Raw genomic sequence first — 18,563 nt, 5'->3', positions numbered from 1 at the left:
CCTAGAGAGTAACTTTCTTCAGAAGGTTCTGACATTTTATTGTTAGCTTTTTCTATACTGAGACTTCAGAATCTAAGTGCATACTTGTCTTGGATAGATTTTTCTGATTTTAAAAAAGTACTATTTGTTCACTGTATACCATTTGACAAGTACAGAAAGAGCACAATGGCATACCTAAATTTTAACAGAGTTTTTATTTTCAAAAATACATACTGCAAATGGTGTTTTGTAGACTATACTTGCATCTAAAAATTTTATTATGTTCATTTTCCTATACAGTTTCTACAACACCAAGTTAATAGCTGCCTAGTATTTCATCACATAAAGGTTCTGAGTTTTACTTAATTTATTAAGATTGGAAATTTTTAATAATACTGAAATAAATATGCATGTCTATATCTATAAATCTATGTCATTATAACATCTATATCTATATTCTTTTTGGGTAAATTCCTAGAAAAAGGATTGCTAGATTAAGGGTATGTTTAAATGTGGCCAAATTGCCATGATCCCAGGGTGCTGGGATCGAGTCCTGCATCGGGCTCCTTGGTCAGGGAGGAGCCCACTTCTCCCTTTGCCTGATGCTCTCCCTGCTTGTGTGCACGCTCTCTCTCTCTGACAAATAAATAAATAAAATCTTTAAATGTGGCCAGATTGCAGCATTTGTACCAATTTTCACTGTTATTCTGTTTGACAGGTTATTTCCAATTTTGTTACTATTGTCAGTAATACTGTGAAAACTTCTTTGGCATGATATTTTGCGCATTTAATGTTTTCTTAGGTTAAAATCCTTAGAAATACAATTGCAGTACCAAAGATATAAAATTTTTAAAGCTTTCCTCCATATTGCCAAATTTTCTTCTAGAAAGGTTGTTCACTCTTACCTCCAGTGATTAGAATTCCATATAGTTCTCAAGATGCTTGCCAGGATGCAACTTATTAAAAAAGTCTTTGCTAACTGGATAGTCCCAGGACAGTAGTTCTGTATTTTGGTTTCTTTGGTGGTTAATAAGGGTGAACATACTTTTATGTGTTGTTTTCAGTCTTAAGATTAATATAGTAGCTCAGCTTTACAAGTAGTTAAAAAATAGAATTAGACCACACAACTTCTATTTTGGCTGACTTAGTTAGCTTTGATACCATGAATCAGTGACTATATTGATTACTACCTGTGGGACTCCTGCCACAGAGAGGTTGTGGCAGATGAGGAAAAGTGAGTTTCTGTCTCTAAGAAGTTGACCTGCTGGAGAGATAATGCAGGTATATACAAATAGGTCATTTAAAATGGGAAATCTTGTATATTTTATGTATTTAATATTTATAATACCTAAAAGAATATGTGATAAATGTTTGATAAAAGGATCTGAGACTACCAACAACAAATTGCATAGATCCAATAAGACCATTAAGACAGAGATTAAAGAATGGAATTTACCTTAAGCTTGAAAAAAAGAAAAAGAAATTGCTAATTACAATGTATGAAACTTAACTCCAAGCTTGTGGGCAGCCAGAGGGAAATGTGAAGGGTCAACATAGCTGTCATTAGGTAATAAAAGGATGTGTGCAAGTTTTTTATAAAGATGAAATCTTTACAGTACTGTTCTAGCAGAAGAATTCTCACATAGGTCTTTCTATAAGAAGCATTGAACCACATAATCAACAGTGTCTTTGAGAGAATTTTATTGAAAATTCGGTCTCCACATGACTATTTCTTACAGTAAAAACAACAAAAAAGAAGACATAACATTACATTGCGGTCCTTAATTTTTCTAAGAGGGAAGTAAGATGTATGCCTTTCTGATAATCTGATTTAGTACAGGAGTAGAACCTTGAGAATCTAGAATCAGAATCACCAGCATAAATCTTTGGTCAACCCACTTCAAAGTCTGTTGTTTCACTGTACCAATCATTGAAGATGACTGAAGATGACAAAAAAAAAAAATGAGATCATTAATGCCCATCAACACAAAGTATAGGTATTCAGTTTCTGATCAAAATTAGTTTTCTGTGTTTCATTTATTCATTTATGCATTCAAAAAATGTTTAATGAGTTCAAGATACTGAGCTAAGGACTGTTCTACAGGAGATCATAATTTGGGAGGAGATAAACAGTTCAAACATAAGGTGGTGTAACAATTATAATAGCAATGAATGCAAATTGCAGAGTAAAAGTAAGTCTGTGTATCTATGTATGTGATGTCAGTAAATGTTTCTGAGTGGGAGTGACATTCATTTGATTGAGGTTTGCAAAGCTGAATAGGAATTCATCAGATAGAAAAAGTGAGAAAGGCCTTCCAGCAAAAGCAAAGATATATAAAAGTACAAGGAGTGTTGGAAGAAGATAAGTAGACTACTGGGGTCAGGGTAGAGGGTGTAAGGGTGGGTGTGGGGAATGTAGGGTTTGCAAGGCTAGATTGGGTAGGCTTTATCTTCTAGACCTGTGCAGTCCAATTAGATAGTCAGCAGTCATATGAAGCTATGTTTAAACTAATTAGAATTCAACATAATTAAAAATCTGTTTCCTCAGTGACACTAGCCACATTTCAAGTGCTCAGTAGCCACAAGTGGCTAGTGGCAGCCATATTGGAGAGCACAGATACAGAAATTTCCATCCTTGCAGCAAGTTCTATTGTATAGTACTTCTATGGACAATGGACTGCTTGAAAGACTTAAGTAGAGAAGTGATGTGACCAGATCAGTGTTTTAGAAATAGATTGAATTGAGGCGGAGCAAGATGGCGGAGGAGTAGGAGACCTGGATTTCGTCTGGTCTCAGGAATTCAGCTGGATAGGGATCAAACCATTCTGAACACCTACTAACTCAAAAGGAGATCGAAGAAAAGAAGAGCAGCAACTCTTTGAACAGAAAAGCGACCACTTTCTGGAAGGTAGGACCTGCGGAGAAGTGAATCTGAGGCGATATTCGGGAGGATAGACGGCGGGGGAGAGGCCTCCGTCAGCTGCTTCTGGCAAGTGATAGAGCCGCGGAGCACAAAATCGGAACTTTTAGAAGTCTGCTCCGCTGAGGGACGTCTCACTCCGGTGGCTAAGCGGGGGGTGGAACCCTCATGGGACAGTGTGGTCTCAGGACCCTCGGGGTCACAGAAAGACCGGGGGTGCCTGAGTGCGGCAGAGCTCCCAGGTATCGGAGCGGGGAAGCCGGCTGCAGAGACGGAGCAGAGGCACGGGCTCTCAGCTCGGGGTTGTCATAAACCGTGATCCGCAGCACAGTCCGGCCCCTGCTCCTCCAGCAGGGACCCAACAAGTGGCAGATCCGGGGAGACTCACCTTCCTCCCCGGGGAGGAGCGGTGCGGGAGCACACCGCAGGGATCTGCTGGGTTTGGAGACTCCACACGGGGTCGGGCGCCAGAGATAGAAATGCTCGGTCACAGGCCGGGTGAGCACAGAGTGCGGCCAGAGACAGGGGAGACGGGAGTGACTGACTGCTTTTCTCTGGGGGCTCACTGAGGAGCGGGGCCCCGAGTTCTCGGCTCCTCCGGGGCGGAGATTGGGAGGCCGCCATTTTCACTCTCTGCCTCCAAAGCTGTACGGAAAGCTTGCAGGGAACAAAAGTTCTGGAGAGCAAACCCAAGCAGATTACTTAGCCCGGAGGGGGCAAGGGCGGGGCAATTCCGCCTCCGGCAAAGACTTTTGGAAACCACGGCAACAGGCCCCTCCCCCAGAAGATCAGCGAGAACAGCCAGCCAAGACCAAGTTTACTGATCAATGAGAACAGCAGAACTCCAGCGCTAGGGGAATAATGCACATAGAATTCATGGCTTTTTTACCATGATTCTTTAGTCTTTCAAAGTTAATTTTTTTTTTAACTTTTTCTTTTTTTTTTTTTTTTAAGTGAAGTCATTCTTTTTTTTTTAAAGATTTTATTTATTTATTTGAGAGAGAGAGAATGAGAGACAAGAGAGCATGAGAGGGAGGAGGGTCACAGGGAGAAGCAGACTCCCTGCTGAGCAGGGAGCCGGATGCGGGACTCGATCCCAGGACTCCAGGATCATGACCTGAGCCGAAGGCAGTCGCTTAACCAACTGAGCCACCCAGGCGCCCACTTTTTCTTTTTTTTTTTTTGAATTTTTCTTTTTCCCTTTTTCAACCAACATCTTATCAATCCCTTTTTAAAAAAAAAATTTTCATTTTTCATTTTTATTTTTCATTTTTAGAGTCATATTCTATCCCTTCATAGTAGTTACCTGTATTTTTGGCATATATATATAAGTTGTTCTCTCTTTAAAATTTTGAGATAGTTTCTTCTAACAGATCAAAATATACCCTAAATCTCTAGTGTATGGTTTTTTTCTACTCCCCTGCCTGATCACATTCACTCCCTTTTTTCTTCTTTTTTTTTAAATCCTCTTTTTTCTTTTTTCAAACAACTTCTTATCAATTCCTTTTATAAAATTTTTTATAATTTCCATCTTTACAGTCATATTCCATCCCTTCATCATATCAACCCTTATTTTTGTACATATATAAGTTTTTCTTTCTTTAAAATTTTGGAAGGCACTTTCTTCTAACAGACCAAAATACACCCAAAATCTAGTGTGTGGCACTGATCTATATACCCGCCTGATCATATTTGATCACATTCTGGTTTTTTTTGTTTTGTTCTGGTTTTGTTTGTTTTTATCTTTATCTTTTTCTTTTTCTTTTTCTTTTTTCTTTTTCTTTTTTCTCTCTTTCCCTTTCTTTCCCCACTGCTTCAGGTCTTTTCTGATTTGTTTAGAGTATATTTTCTGGGAACGTTGTTACCCTGTTAGCATTTTGTTCTCTCATTAATCTATTCTCCTCTGGACAAAATGACAAGATGGAAAAAATCACCTCAACAAAAAGAACAAGAGGTAGTACTGACTGCCAGGGACCTACTCAATACGGACATTAGTACGATGTCGGATCTAGAGTTCAGAATCATCACTTTAAAGATACTAGCTGGGCTTGAAAAAAGCATGGAAGTTATTAGAGAAACCCTTTCTGGAGAAGTAAAAGAACTAAAATCTAACCAAGTAGAAATCAAAAAGGCTATTAATGAGGTGCAATCAAATATGGGGGCGCTAACTGCTTGGATAAATGAGGCAGAAGAGAGAATCAGTGATATAAAGACCAAATGATGGAAAATAAAGAAGCTGAGAAAAAGAGAGATAAACAACTACTGGATCACGAGGGCAGAATTCGAGAGATAAGCGATACCATAAGACAAAACAACATTAGAATAATTGGGATACCAGAAGAAGAAGAAAGAGAGAGAGGGGCAGAAGGTATACTGGAGCAAATTATAGCAGAGAACTTCCCTAATTTGGGGAAGGAAACAGACATCAAAATCCAGGAAGCACAGAGAACCCCTCTCAAAATCAATAAAAATAGGTCAACACCCCAACATCTAATAGTAAAACTTACGAGTCTCAGAGACAAAGAGAAAATCCTGAAAGCAGCTCGGGAGAAGAGATATGTAACCTACAATGGTAGAAACATTAGATTGGCAACAGACCTATCCACAGAGACCTGGCAGGCCAGGAAGGACTGGCAGGATATATTCAGAGCACTAAATGAGAAAAATATGCAGCCAAGAATACTATATCCAGCTAGGCTGTCACTGAAAATAGAAGGAGAGATAAAAAGCTTCCAGGACAAACAAAAACTAAAGGAATTTGCAAACACGAAACCAGCCCTACAAGAAATCTTGAAAAGGGTCCTCTAAGCAAAGAGAGAGCCTAAAAGCAACATAGACCAGAAAGGAACACAGACAATATACAGTAACAGTCACCTTATAGGCAATACAATGGCACTAAATTCCTATCTTTCAATAGTTACCCTGAATGTAAATGGGCTAAATGCCCCAATCAAAAGACACAGGCTATCAGATTGGATCAAAAAACAAGACCCATCAATATGCTGTCTGCAAGAGACTCATTTTAGACCCAAAGACACCCCCAGATTGAAAGTGAGGGGGTGGAAAACCATTTACCATGCTAATGGACACCAAAAGAAAGCTGGGGTGGCAATCCTTATATCAGACAAATTAGATTTTAAACCAAAGACTGTAATAAGAGATGAGGAAGGACACTATATCATACTTAAAGGGTCTATCCAACAAGAAGATCTAACAATTGTAAATATCTATGCCCCTAACATGGGAGTAGCCAATTATATAAGGCAATTAATAACAAAAGCAAAGAAACACATCGACAACAATACAATAATAGTGGGGGACTTTAACACCCCCCTCACTGAAATGGACAGATCATCTAAGCAAAAGATCAACAAGGAAATAAAGACCTTCAATGACACACTGGACCAAATGGACTTCACAGACATATTCAGAACATTCCATCCCAAAGCAACGGAATACACATTCTTCTCTAGTGCCCATGGAACATTCTCCAGAATCGATCACATCCTAGGTCGTAAATCAGGTCTCAACCGGTACCAAAAGATTGGGATCATTCCCTGCCTATTTTCAGACCACAATGCTTTGAAACTAGAACTCAATCACAAGAGGAAAGTCGGAAAGAACTCAAATACATGGAGGCTAAAGAGCATCCTACTAAAGAATGAATGGGTCAACCAGGAAATTAAAGAAGAATTAAAAAAAATTCATGGAAACCAATGATAATGAAAACACAACTGTTCAAAATCTTTGGGATGCAGCAAAGGCAGTCCTAAAAGGAAAGTATATAGCAGTACAAGCCTTTCTCAAGAAACAGGAAAGGTCTCAAGTACACAACCTAACCCTACACCTAAAGGAGCTGGAGAAAGAACGGCAAATAAAGCCTAAACCCAGCAGGAGAAGAGAAATAATAAAGATCAGAGCAGAAATCAATGAAATAGAAACCAAAAGAACAGTAGAACAGATCACTGAGACTAGGAGCTGGTTCTTTGAAAGAATTAACAAGATTGATAAACCCCTGGCCAGACTTATCAAAAAGAAAAGAGAAAGGACCCAAATCAACAAAATCATGAATGAAAGAGGAGAGATCACAACCAACACCAAAGAAATACAAACAATTATAAGAACATATTATGAGCAACTCTATGCCAGCAAATTAGACAATCTGGAAGAAATGGATGCATTCCTAGAGATGTATCAACTACCAAAACTGAACCAGGAAGAAATAGAAAACCTGAACAGACCTATAACCACTAAGGAAATTGAAGCAGTCATCAAAAATCTCCCAACAAACAAAAGCCCAGGGCCAGATGGCTTCCCAGGGGAATTCTACCAAACATTTAAAGAATTAATACCTATTCTTCTGAAACTGTTCCAAAAAATAGAAATGGAAGGAAAACTTCCAAAATCATTTTATGAGGCCACCATTACCTTGATCCCAAAACCAGACAAAGACCCCATCAAAAAGGAGAACTACAGACCAATATCCCTATGAACATGGATGCAAAAATTCTCACCAAAATACTAGCCAATAGGATCCAACAGTACATTTAAAGGATTATTCACCACGACCAAGTGGGATTTATCCCTGGGCTGCAAGGTTGGTTCAACATCCGCAAATCAATCAACGTGATACAATACATTAACAAAAGAAAGAACAAGAATCATATGATCCTCTCAATAGATGCAGAAAAAGCATTTGACAAAGTACAGCATCCTTTCTTGATCAAAACTCTTCAGAGTATAGGCTTAGAGGGTACATACCTCAATATCATAAAAGCCATCTATGAAAAACCTACAGCGAATATCATTCTCAATGGGGAAAAACTGAGAGCTTTCCTCCTAAGGTCAGGAATGCGGCAGGGATGTCCACTATCACCACTGCTATTCAACATAGTATTAGAAGTCCTAGCCACAGCAATCAGACAACAAAAAGAAATCAAAGGCATCCAAATTGGCAAAGAAGAAGTCAAACTCTCACTCTTTGCAGATGATATGATACTTTATGTGGAAAACCCAAAAGACTCCACCCCAAAACTGCTAGAACTCATACAGGAATTCAGTAAAGTGGCAGGATATAAAATCAATGCACAGAAGTCAGTGGCATTTCTATACACCAACAACAAGACAGAAGAAAGAGAAATTAAGGAGTCGATCCCATTTACAATTGCACCCAAAACCATAAGATACCTAGGCATAAATCTAACCAAAGAGGCAAAGGATCTGTACTCAGAAAACTATAAAATACTCATGAAAGAAATTGAGGAAGACACAAAGAAATGGAAAAACGTTCCATGCTCATGGATTGGAAGAACAAATATTGTGAAGATATCAATGCTACCTAGAGCAATCTACACATTCAATGCAATCCCAATCAAAATACCATCCACTTTTTTCAAAGAAATGGAACAAATAATCCTAAAATTTGTATGGAACCAGAAAAGACCCCGAATAGCCAGAGGAATGTTGAAAAAGAAAAGCAAAGCTGGCGGCATCACAATTCCGGACTTCCAGCTCTATTACAAAGCTGTCATCATCAAGACAGTATGGGACTGGCACAAAAACAGACACATAGATCAATGGAACAGAATAGAGAGCCCAGGAATGGACCCTCAACTCTATGGTCAACTCATCTTTGACAAAGCAGGAAAGAATGTCCAATGGAAAAAAGACAGTCTCTTCAACAAATGGTGTTGGGAAAATTGGACAGCCACATGCAGAAGAATGAAACTGGACCATTTCCTTACACCACACACAAAAATAGACTCCAAATGGTTGAAAGACCTCAATGTGAGACAGGAGTCCATCAAAATCCTAAAGGAGAACACAGGCAGCAACCTCTTCGACCTTAGCCGCAGCAACTTCTTCCTAGAAACATCGCCAAAGGCAAGGGAAACGAGGGCAAAAATGAACTATTGGGACTTCATCAAGATAAAAAGCTTTTGCAAAGCAAAGGAAACAGTCAACAAAACCAAAAGACAACCGACAGAATGGGAATAGATATTTGCAAATGACATATCAGATAAAGGGCTAGTATCCAAAATCTATAAAGAACTTATCAAACTCAACACCCAAAGAACAAAGAATCCAATCAAGAAATGGGCGGAAGACATGAACAGACATTTTTCCAAAGAAGACATCTAAATGGCCAACAGACACATGAAAAAGTGCTCAATATCGCTCGGCATCAGGGAAATCCAAATCAAAGCCTCAATGAGATACCACCTCACACCAGTCAGAATGGCTAAAATTAACAAGTCAGGAAATGACAGATGTTGGCAGGGATGCGGAGAAAGGGGAACCCTCCTACACTGTTGGTGGGAATGCAAGCTGGTGCAGCCACTCTGGAAAACAGTATGGAGGTTCCTCAAAAAGTTGAAAATAGAGCTACCATATGATCCAGCAATTGCACTACTGGGTATTTACCCCAAAGATACAAAAGTAGGGATCCGAAAGGGTACGTGCACCCCAATGTTTATAGCAGCAATGTCCACAATAGCCAAACTATGGAAAGAGCCAAGATGTCCATCGACAGATGAATGGATAAAGAAGAAGTGGTATATATATACAATGGAATATTATGCAGCCATCAAAAGGAATGAGATCTTGCCATTTGCAACGACGTGGATGGAACTGGAGGGTATTATGCTGAGCGAAATAAGTCAGTCAGAGAAAGACATGTATCATATGACCTCACTGATATGAGGAATTCTTAATCTCAGGAAACAAACTGAGAGTTGCTGGAGTGGAGGGTGGGGTGGGAGGGATGGGGTGACTGGGTGATAGACACTGGGGAGGGTATGTGCTCTGGTAAGCGCTGTGAACTGTGCAAGACTGTTGAATCACAGATCTGTACCTCTGAAACAAATAATGCAATATATGTTAAGGAAAAAAAAAAAAGAAGATAGCAGGAGGGGAAGAATGAAGGGGGGGAAATCAGAGGGGTAGACGAACCATGAGAGACGATGGACTCTGAAAAACAAACTAAGGGTTCTAGAGGTGAGGGGGGTGGGCGGATGGGTTAGCCTGGTGATGGGTATTGAGGAGGGCACGTTCGGCATGGAGCACTGGGTGTTATGCACAAACAATGAATCATGGAACACTACATCTAAAACTAATGATGTAATGTATGGGGATTAACATAACAATAAACAAATTAAAAAAAAAAAAGAAATAGATTGAATTGGGAAAGGAGGTTTTGAGGGTCAAGTTGAGAGAAGATGAGTGACAATGTTAATGGAGAAATGGGTTCAATCCAAGACATTTGGAAGGTAGAAGTAACATGACCAATTAGGTGGATGAGGATGAATAGTTAAGTAAAAATGACATTTTATGGCTGGATGGAGAATGAAAGTGGTACCACTCATGCAAACAGGGAATAGAGGAGGAAGTGTGTTGGAAAAAAATAACAAGTTGAGGGTTGGGCATGTTGCAGCTGAAGTACCTATGGGACCTCCACGTGAACAGGCAGTTTAATGCTCACAAAAGAGGACACCTCTTGCAGAGAAATGTGGGAGTCTTCAGTATATAAGTACGTTCACTGTCTAAAAGCATAATAGCTAACAAGGATATAGGACTTAGAGCGCCAGGCACTGTTCCAAGTGTTTTGCATATAGTTTAGCTCCTGTAATCTCCCCTATAACTACATGAGGTTGGACTTACTATTATTAATCCCATTTTATAGGACAAGGAAATTGAGACACAAAGAGGTTATATAATTTATTGCCCAAGCTCACACTAGTAAGTGAGGGAGTTGCGATTTGAACTCAGACAAATTAGTTAATAAAAAAATCCATACACAATGAATAATGTGACAAGCTACAAAGGCAGGTGAACTTGAATAATTATAGGGGAAATCCCATGAAGTTCTAGAAATTAAATCACATTTAATTGCATAATAAAGGCAACTTTTACAGAAAGCATGAAGTAGAATAATTTGGAGCTGATTAAAAATTTTAGAACCTATGACTGCTGGTTATGTAGTATTGGTTGAAGCCATGGGAGTCAACATGTTTGCCAAGGAAGAATGTGAAGGTGGGGAGGAAAGAGGATCTAGAACAGAACCCTGGAGAACACTGATATTCAAGAGGTGTTGGAGGGTCAGCAAATGAGACCAAGAACCAGGAGGGAATGACATGTTAGAAGCCAATGGAACAAAACATCTGTCAAAGAGGAAAGGCCAATGAGAAGAGTCCAGTTATAATAAAGCTTGAAAAGGTTTTCCATGACTTTCCTAAGCTCCTGCTTGTTGGCCTTTGTCAGAATACTTTCCATGTTACAGAAGGTGCTGGAGCCAGAAGGTAGAGTGAGAAATGCACACAACATGAAGAGTGTAGAAAAGTCTTCCAGAAATTTGATGGTGAGGAGAAAAAAAGATGGGTTCTAGGCACAGATAGTCTTAAACATTAATGTGTAAATAGAAAAGGGCCCCTCCATCTCTCTGAAGAAATGGGCCGCTGGAGTTCCTGTACCTTTTCTCAAAAAACAGCTTCATAGTTGCTCAAATGCTTGAACAAGGACTTCATTGAAACCATGGAGTCTTGAAACTTAAAGACGGTCCAGGCAATATATAATTATCTTACATTCAGCATTCATGCTTTAACTTGTGATAAATGACAAGGAAGATCATGATGTACCAATTTGGCACTTTGCTGATGTGGGGATTTTAACTGTGCGTGCTGAGGCTGCTGAGAGGGTGTCCACCACTTAACTGGTTGGTGGACCTACCATTCAGCCCAACATCCATCCCCACCTCACCTGCTACCCCCTCTCACCTCCCTCATCATGTGAAGTCTTTAAATGTTGTTTCTTTATGAACAAATGGTCATCAAATAAGATAAAATTTGAAAATCCAAATGGAATTTAGGAAACAGCCAGGAAACCAAACCTGCTTTCATGATTTTGACCTTCTGCAAGTTATGGGAATATATCCTTCATAGATGTCAAAGGTCCCTGGACCAACTATGTAGGGTGACTGTGTATCCTGGCCTGCCTGGGATATTCTTGGTTGACTTTTGTTGAGCTGGCATAATATTTAATAGTGTTTTCTTTCTCTTTCAAAAAAGTCCTCGTTTGTATGATAAATTATAAGGTCATGATACACACAAGCAATATCACAATGAATTCAATTGATTATGAGGAAGGAGGAGGAGTGGATGGTGGTACCAGGGAAGGCTTTGTAGATGCAGGCTTGAAAAATGACAGATTTTCAACAAGGCAGAGGAGGGAGGGAAGGCATTCCTGCTGGGACGTGATAAAAGTATGGAAGTGCTTGCCTCACAGAAGACAGATTATCTTGAATTCTCCCTCAAACCACATTCCTATAAAAACCATATTCCTATAAAGAAGTTAAACTGAAGAGCAGAATGCAACCAGTATCCTCTTGAGACCACTGCCTTATTTTTAGCTGTCTAGTTCTGATTATTTTAAAGGTGTTTGTTAATATTTGTACTATTTTAAAAGTCATTTTCTGTGGGGAATACTATTGGGCAGTAATACTGCATCATGATGCCACCCAAATCAACTTCTTCAGCCCATTCTTAGAATTTAATCTTTCAGAAGTTGTAGAAATTACAGCTTCCCTGGCTAGCTAAAGAGGGTTTGGAAAGAGGAAATAAACTTCATTTAAATCATAGAGTGTTTGCAGGTTTCCTTCTCCATTGTAATTATGAGAATTATATTTAGTATTTATGTAACAGATATTCACATCTTGTTGGGGAAACAACTCCCTTCACAGAAGGTGAAAAAAATACTGCAAATATTTCATTATGCCAGTTGCTTATTCTTTCTAAAACCCCAACAGTATCATTTTCTTCAAAATTAAGCCTGATTATCACTAAATGTTCTTTACTTAGTTGATTCCCAATGGCTTGACCCTGCTTTTTTTGTTTTGTTTTGTTTTTTGTTTGTTTGTTTTTTCCCTTGGTCTTTGTGCATTTGTATGTATGAGGGTTTAGATACACTAATAAATTTTGAATCTTTTTGGATGAGGATATTTGCAAGATCACTGTCAGAAATCCTGTTAGTGCAGAATATCTGGGGATATCTCAGTGCACAAAAAGTCATTATAACAAATATGATTATATGTGGGAAATTGGATCTAGACCTGCAGTACAAAGAAAGCCAAAAAATCTTGTGTGAAGGTAACACTGGACTAAAAATAGGCTCAGTTCTATCATTTCCATAAATCTGTTAACTCTAATTTTCATGACATATTGGTATCATTTACCAGATGTATGAGAACATCAGAAGCACTCTTGATACACTACATATAAGACCTCAATTCTATTTGGGATGGCAATGTGCCTTGCCTAAAAACAAACAAAAACTACATTTCCCAGATTCCCTTGTAGGTGAAAGGAGTATCCATGTGACCTCATTCCGACCAATGAGATACAAGTGAAAGTCACCTGGTGAAGCATGAGGAAAAGCCATTCTTTTGTTAGAGGAGACATACTCAGCTAGTAAACGTTTTTGCCCTATGCCTTTCCCTTTCTTCCTACCTGGACTGCAGATGTGATGACAGAGGTAGTGCTGTCATCTTGGACTATGAAGCAGTAAGCATGAAGATATACAAAGGATGGCTCAGTGAAAATACAGGAGTCTGATGACACTGTGGGTTTCTATGTCTGTCCTGAAATGTCTTCCGGTGGAATTTCTGTTGTATGAGGAAGATAAACCTTTATTCGTTCAAGCCACCATTTATTAAGTACTGTGTTATGGATATTCAAACCTATTTGTCACTGATAAATTTTGATTCATAAATCAGGAAATACCCTAATTTTAGTAATATTTTATTCTTGTGGTTCTCTCCTCCCTGAAAAGCATTCACAGCATCTGGGGACACTTGTGAGGATTAAATAAGTAAATACAAGTGAGGTGCTTGAAATAGTGACTGATGTTCAGTAAATATCGACTACCGTTAGATTAAGTGGGCACAAGTTCTAAGGAAAACCTCACTCCCTTCTCAGTATTTTAATCTAGGAGAAATTAAGTAAAGTGAATCTTAGGATTGCTACAATGTTTCTACTGGTAGCAGCAGATAACCTATTTTAAATTATAACTTCATTATTTCATGCCCATTTTTTTTCAGCAATTGATTTAGGATGACCCATAGCAGGAGAATATGCAATAAAACAATCAAATAAAAATAAAAATATGTGTCAGTGGAAATTAATAATAAAATAGGAAGTGAGAATGGTGAAAAAAAATAATAGATCTGAACACCATTCAACCCAGTAACACATTAGTGGATAAGTTGTAAATTTAAGCTAGAGGTTCCTGGTGACCACAGTGAAAAAGGAGAATCATTCAGTAGCATTAATTCAATATAGATACTTATTAAGTGTCTATTAGGTACCAGGCATTGTGCAAGGCTCTAAGGATATTAAGTTAAAAAACAACAACAACAACAAAAACCCAGATATGTTCTCTGTGCCATGGAGTCAATAGGAAAAAAAGAAATGAATTAAATAATCACACACATGGTTTTCAATGTGGACAAGAAGAAAAATGTATGTTCTTTAGGAAAGCAGCAATTTTCTCAGCACATCCCTCTAGATAAATTTTTTCCTGGGGAGTACTTCCACCGCAGCCTTGATGGTGAAGCATGAGCATGAGGCTGTAACTCTCCAATTCTGCCCTGGTTCCAAATGGAGCCATTTCCTCCTTCTCTGCTACTAGATTCATGCTTTTTCAGTTGGGAAGAAGGATTTTAAATATAACCATCAGTCTTTCCCTAACTGCAAGTCTGTTCTGATTACTTGATGAAATACTAAAATTTCAGACATTCTGATTCATTATATGACACCCTGGGAGAAAACAAAACTACTGGCAAAAAATTTTTACGTTAGATGCATTTAAGGTTTTGTTGATATGAAGTAAAACAAACCTCTTTGGTTTTATTCAAATTTATTTTTATAAGCCTTTTAAGTAAAGCTTCTGAGAAACATGTTCCGTAAGAAATGAGGGCTTTCCCAGGCCAGAGAGGTTTGCCATTGCCTGAGTTAAGACCAAATGGAACTTAATCTATCTTTTTTATCTGGCATCATCAAGATTGAAGTATGACATATGTTTTATAGATGACACAAGTTGACTCCATCAAGGACCAGGACTTCACATTTGAGAAAGAAACATGTCTAAAATGCCTTTTTGAAAGATGCATGAATCATGATAAACATTTGCTTTGCTACCAGTGAATGCAATTCTGTTTTTAGGTTGTTGCTTTTTCCTGAAGGTCGGAACTGTCCTTCTCCCACTGCTCTTGTGTCTACTTCTTTTAAGAACATTCTAGGGCCCCTGGCTGGCTCAGTTGGTAGAATATGTGACCCTTGATCTCAGGGTCATGGGTTCAAGCCCCATGTTGGGTAGGGAGCCTACTTAAAAAATTTTTTTTTTTTAAAGACCACTTCATAGTTTGCTGCTACTTCTAACTTGCTTAAGACTGTGAAACAAGCATGTTTCCTAGAATTGTGTGTCATGTAAGATCCAACAAGCTCTGAAGGAAGGCCCAGGCTTTGTGACAACCTGTTTTCCTTTGAAAGTTCTAAGACACCACTTGTTTATTTCTAAATTTAAGGTAATGTTCCAGAAGGATGGGGTTTCTACAGGTCGTACGTCCAGGTGCTAGTGTTAAGTACATCTTGAGGAACATGTTTAAGAGTCAGTGTGAAGGGCTAGGTTCCATTTCACATGATGGGTGTGAGTCTTGGCTCATTGTGGCAAACGTTGGTGAGTAAACTTTGGTTTACTGCAGAAGATGCAAAAGTGTTGGCAGGAGCTAAAGGCAGCACCAGATCATGGACAACAAACCAAGCAGGGAATAGTTATGGAGCACTAGTTATGTGTAGGGTTCAGTGTTGGTTCTGTGATCTGGGATAAATTTTGTCATCAAGTAGGATCTTTGGTAGCATGTGTATTGTAACTGCAAGGGAAAAAGCAGCTCAACATGACCCTTGCCCAAAAGGGACATGCAAATTCATGAAGTTCATATTCTTTAAGCAAATGAAAAACATGAAGTAATTATGAACTCCAGGAAAGAAAAAATAACAAAAATGTAATCATAGTATACAGCGTGGCTTAACATCAAATAGTATTTACTTAGTCATAATAACTAAAATACTCAAAATGGATTAACCCCAAATTACAGTGCAGCTAATTGGGAGGATGAGAGAGGTGAGGATATTGGGAGAGAGGTGCCTATAATTGATGAATTAAGAGGTAACAGTATATTTATGTTATGTCACAATTTGGGGTAAATTAGAGGAAAAAAATCACTAAATGTAGTTCCATCCGGTGAGGTGGGAATGGCAAGGAACTGCTCTTCTTAGTGATAAACATTTTAGACGGTTTTTGAACTTTTTAAGCTAAAAAATTAATTGAAAATCACATTCTGGGCAGAACAAAAAATGGATTGAAAGCAAAAGATCAAGAGGGAATGATTCCTTGGGAGCGACAGTTGACAAAGCAAATTACAGAATATACTCAATGAGAATCAGATGAAACACGGGAGATAAAAGGCTCAGGACTGAGAGGTCCCTGGGAGGCATTCAGAGGAGAAAGGCTGCAAGCAGGAAGTCCACACACTCACAGCTGCTTCTAGGCCCCGGTGCTCACCCAGGAACAAAGCCACTTCTGTCTGAGGAAACCACAGTGAGGCAAGGCAGGGAGCAAAGAGCCTTTAATTGGGGTGGCGAATGAATGGCCCCATGAACTCAAATGCCTCCAGCAGGCTGGGGCACGCTTTTCCTCTCCTCTCTTCTTTGCCCACCAACTGACGGCCTCGCTCTTTCGCTCTTGCGGGCTTTTCCACAGGCATTGTCCGTCTCTTGGCTTTTCCCTCTGTTCTGGGCCCTGAGCCGTCTTTTTGCCTCTTTGCTGTTCCACCCTGAGCACCCTGCAGACCAATGTCCCAGGTCTTCACCTCACTCTCCTCTCCATCAAATGCTTCCATCTGGGTTCCGTTTCCTCAGAATCAGCTTGGTGACTGGTCAACTAATCTGATAATCTGTTTATAAAATTGGTGGTAAAACAGAAGGCCGAATCAGCCTACCACGTTAATCCTCTCTTAACATTTCCAACTTAATAGTGTTTTTGGAGCTTCAGCTCAGAATTATTTATTTGGGAAAGTTGACAGTCAGCATCCAGAGGGGAGGGACTTGGGGTGGACATCTCCTGTTTCTCTGAAATTGTTCTATGTAAGAAGCATCTGTGCATAAGGCTGGATTTGATGCCCCCAGTTAAGGTTTTTGGGTATTGACCTTTCTCCCACCGTTACCTTGTTTCCATGAAAATTCAGTCGGTTCTGCACTATTCAGTGCTTGTTCATAGGTAAGTTTTCTAAGACTGGTCACATGTGTGGCCTTTGTTTTTTTTTTAACTGGTCCATGACCTCTTGAGGGCTGGCATCCTGTTGTCAACTGATATGATGTCTTTATTATCCTTTATTATCTACATACGTCCTCATTAACTCATTTCAGAGGCCTTGACTAAAATGTTAGCAGAACCTTTTGGTAAGAAACTTGATCTGGTTATGAGACACAGTGTGGATAGGAAGGAAGACACCAGCCTGTTCTGTTCTAAAGAGAGCTGAGAGAAACAAAGAGGACCCTCTTGGAGCTAAAGGGAAGGAGGCAGACCAAGGAGGCCAAGAACTGTGGTGCTCCCCAGCAGGGAGGGTCTTCTCCAATGTGGGGGACACATTGTGTTTCTAGGAGGTCAGGAACCCACATGTGGGGACTCAGTCATTTTAGAATATTCTTCTTTGCTTTGATTGTCCAAGTGGGGTTCATGAGAGGGATAAAGTATTGGGAAATGACCTGTTACACCTGTAATTCTCAACATCTCATTACCTACACAGGGCAGAGTTGTTATAACACTGGACAAATCCACCCAAATATTTTTTGGCCTGTGTTTTGGTTTGTCTGGTGATTTCAAAATGCCAGAAATGGTGAAGGCTAGCCTCCTTAGATGACCCAGGTTTTAAAATATTTACCTGCAAGGAAGAGCTCTGAGTGGATTGGAGATAGCTAGGAATGGCAATTACAGAAACTGGTCTTTAAAATAAATAAATAAATGAAAATAAACATTATTGTATTTTAAAATATAAAAGGATGAAATATGCTCTCTTTTTATATAAAGTGTAGAAAAACAAAAAGAAGAAAATAAAAAAGGCCATATGAAATGGTGAAATTTTTCTTTTAATATTTATTTTTTTTATTTGAGAGAGAGGGACAAAGCTCATGTATGCTAGCAGGGGGAGGGGGCGAGAGAATCCACGAGCAGACTCCCCACTGAGTGTGGAGCCTGACGTGGATGACATGACCCTGAGATCATGACCTGAGTCGAAACCAAGAACCAGCAACTGACTCAGCCACTCAGGTACCCCTGAAATGGTGAAATTTAAAGGGTTAAAGGAAACACTTTGTTAAACATTGTCAGGCATTTATATTTAAAGATACAGATATAATATACATATATTCATATGTATTTTTATGTATATGCACATGCATTTTAAACCATCAATGGGATTATACAGTATGTATTGTTATAGAATTTGCTCTTTTACTCAGTACATTTATAGCCATCTTTCTATGTCAATAAATAGTTATTTATTTTATCATTTCTCAAGTCTGAAGCACATTCTGTTGTGTAAATATGCCAAAATTTA

Source organism: Phoca vitulina, unplaced genomic scaffold, assembly GCF_004348235.1.
Source record: "Phoca vitulina isolate PV1807 unplaced genomic scaffold, GSC_HSeal_1.0 scaffold29, whole genome shotgun sequence".
Taxonomy (NCBI): Eukaryota; Metazoa; Chordata; class Mammalia; order Carnivora; family Phocidae; genus Phoca; species Phoca vitulina.
Note: the sequence above shows the minus strand (reverse complement) of the source record.